Source organism: Caenorhabditis briggsae (assembly GCF_000004555.2).
Source record: "Caenorhabditis briggsae complete genome, chrV, whole genome shotgun sequence".
NCBI lineage: Eukaryota > Metazoa > Nematoda > Chromadorea > Rhabditida > Rhabditidae > Caenorhabditis > Caenorhabditis briggsae.
This window is the reverse complement of record NC_013488.2, coordinates 17,732,929-17,736,499: the sequence shown is the minus strand read 5'-3', so window position 1 is coordinate 17,736,499 and position 3,571 is coordinate 17,732,929.

The following is a 3,571-nucleotide window of genomic DNA, read 5'->3' as shown; positions in this document are numbered from 1 at the left end:
CGCCTATACTGTCCACTTTGAGCCCACATATCTCGGCACCTATGAACGATATCAAAAAGTTGTCAACTGAAAAATTGTTAATCATAATATCAGCCACATTTTATCAGTTTACCACTTTTTGATATCGTTCATAGGTGCCGAGATATGTGGCCTCAAAGTGGACAGTATAGGCGCCCTTCTAGTCGACTCCTACTGTCAACTTTAAGCTAATATATCTCAATTTGTGTAAAAGATATCAAAGAGTTGTCAACTGATAAAATGTTTATCATGATATCAGTAACATTTTATCAGTTGACTACTTTTTGGTATCTTCTATAGGAACCGAGATATATGAGCTCAAAACTGGCAGCTTTGCACATTAAGGGATTAATTGTCTGACCCATTTCGGATTAGTATTTAATTTGACCTAGATTCCCATTTCACACATCTGCTCGTTTATCCCCAACAATTTTTGAAAATTTGGATTTTAATAATCACCAAAATGAGTGATTTGCTGATTTTTAAGTTGAAAAAGCTATTTAGCTAATCAGCTATCCGATTCCAAGAGTGACCTGTACCTTTAAACGTATATATCTCATTTGGTGTAGAAGATACCAAAAAGTGGTAAACAAATAAAATGTTTATCAAATTATCAGCAATATTTTATCAGTTGACAACTCTTTGATATCTTTTACACAAAATGAGATATATTAGCTTAAAGTTGACAGTAGGAGTCGACTAGAAGGGCGCCTATACTGTCCACTTTGAGGCCACATATCTCGGCACCTATGAACGATATCAAAAAGTGGTAAACTGATAAAATGTTACTGATATTATGATGAACATTTTGTTAGTTGACCACTTTTTCATATGTTTTACAGGAACTGAGATATATGGGCTCAAAGTTGACAGCTAGACGGTTTTTAGGGTCCAAAACAAAAAACCAAAAAATTAAAAATTTTCTAAAATTCAATTGTTTCCAATTTTTGAAGAAAAAACCTTTAAGCTATCACTTCCAAAGCCCCATTTCCCATCAATCACAACTAAAAAAATTCCTTTTTTCTCTCTGCGTCTCTCCCCCCCCCTCTCTCTCTCTCTCTCTCTCTCTCTTTCTGATCTCCGATCCTCCAGGAAGACCCCTGTTGTCCTCTTCTCGATGTTTATTGTATACCAAACAATTTCTTCTCAGTATGTGTGACCTTTTCTCTCTCTTCCTCTTTTTCTCTGCGTCTCTCCAATTTAGTATACTCTCTCACTCTCTCTCTAGGAAATGAAACAATGTATTATTAGCATCTGGATGAATAGATGGGGTGGGGAGGAGGAGATGGTCCAATCCTTTTGAGAGAGAGAGAGAGAGAAAAGAGAGGATGGACCATGTGACAGGGAGGATTGACTGTTTGGACCCCCGAAGGGTTTTCGAATTTTTTTTGAATTGTTGAATTTTTGAATTTTTGAATGTTCAAATTTTTGAATTTTTGAATTCTTGAATTCTTGAATTTTCAAATTTTTGAATTTCTGAATTTCTGAATTTTTGAATTTTTGAATTTTTGAATTCTTGAATTTTTGAATTTTTGAATTTTTGAGTTTTCAAATTTTTGAATTTCTGAATTTCTGAATTTTTGAATTTTTGAATTTTCGAATTTTTGAATTTTTGAGTTTTCAAATTTTTGAATTTTTGAAATTTTGAATTTTTGATTTTTGAATTTTTAGGGATTTTTGAATTTTTAGGAATTTTTGAATTTTTGAATTTTTGAATTTCTGAATTTCTGAATTTCTGAATTTCTGAATTTCTGAATTTCTGAATTTCTGAATTTCTGAATTTCTGAATTTCTGAATTTCTGGATTTCTGAATTTCTGAATTTCTGAATTTCTGAATTTCTGAATTTTTGGAATTTTTGAATTTCTGAATTTTTGAATTTCTGAATTTCTGAATTTCTGAATTTTTGAATTTTTGAATTTTGAATTTTTGAAATTCGAAAATTCTCGAAACCCCCAATTTTTCTGCTACATTTCGTACCCAGAAAAATCTTGTGTACTTTTTTGAGAGATTTCGAGAAACAGACAAAAAACGTTTGTTATCACTAAACACTTATATTTATCATCTGTCACAATCATATCACTTTTCAATTTTTGTACTTTTTGACACGTATTTCTAAAAATTGAATGTGCCTTTGAAGAATTTTTATGAATTTCAATCGTTTTTGAATATTCAACAGAATTACCATAAACACTCTAATAGAACGGCACCCTGACCGTCCAAATTGAGCCTATATATCTTGGTTCTTTTGAAAGATATCAAAAAGTTGTCAACTGATAAAATGTTTATCATGATATCAGCCACATTTTATCAGTTTACCACTTTTTGATTCGTTCATAGGTGCCGAGATATGTGGCCTCAAAGTGGACAGTATAGGCGCCCTTCTAGTCGACTCCTACTGTCAACTTTAAGCTAATATATCTCAATTTGTGTAAAAGATATCAAAGAGTTGTCAACTGATAAAATGTTTATCATGATATCAGTAACATTTTATTAGTTGATCACTTTTTGGTATCTTACACCGGAACCGAGATAAATCGGTTCAAATTTGACAAAGACTGGTGACCTTGCCTCTCCTCATATTTTTATTATATATCCGACTCACAAAAAATTTATTTTGCCGATTTTTTGTTCTCCAAACAATCTCTCCAAGACATCTGTGTTCAATTTTTCATCGTCTTGACATATATCCCATAAATTTTGGTTGGATTTCCTTCCTCCAGATGTCTCTGGGTCCGTCAAAAAATTTTCCGCAAAAAAAAAAACAATTTTTCCCAATTTTCTGAATTTCTGAATTTCAGAATTTCGAAACACTTCAATTTTTGAATCCCTCAAAACTCAATTTTCCAATTCAAACATCAGATATTTTGGAAATAGAGAACTTCAGGGTCATTTTATATCTAAAGGCTAGGCTAAGAAGACCATAAGTCACAAAGAAACGAGGTAAAATGAAGAAGACGTCCTCCGGTTAGCCATTAACCCGCCCACCAACCGGTACGTCCTTGGCCGAGTGCCAAGATTTTAATCTAGCCAAAAATGGAGGACACCATTTCTATCTATGCGTGCAAATACATATATGACAAATTTCTAAAAAATGGCGGAAACATTTTTTTTTCGAAGATAATTTTGTATCCAAAATAAGAAACAGGTACTGTAACTTTTTTATTTTAGGTCCAAATCTAAAAAAGAACGGAGATAATTGAGCTCAAAGTGGACAGTAGGAGTCTAATAGAGGGGCGCTCATACTGTCTACTTTGAGGCCAAATATCACAGTTCCTGTAAGAGATATCAAAAAGTGGTCAACTGATAAAACATTTTTGATAATATGATAAACATTTTATTAGTTGACCACTATTTGATATCTTTTACAGAAACTGAGATAATTAAGCTCTAACTTGACAGCTAGACTACAGTAAACCCTTCAATTTGAATCAACTTTGAGCTCATATATCTCGTTTCCCGTAAAAGATATCAAATAGTGGTCAACTGATAAAATGTTTATCATATTATCAGAAATCTTTTATCAGTTGACCACTTTTTGATATCTCTTACAGG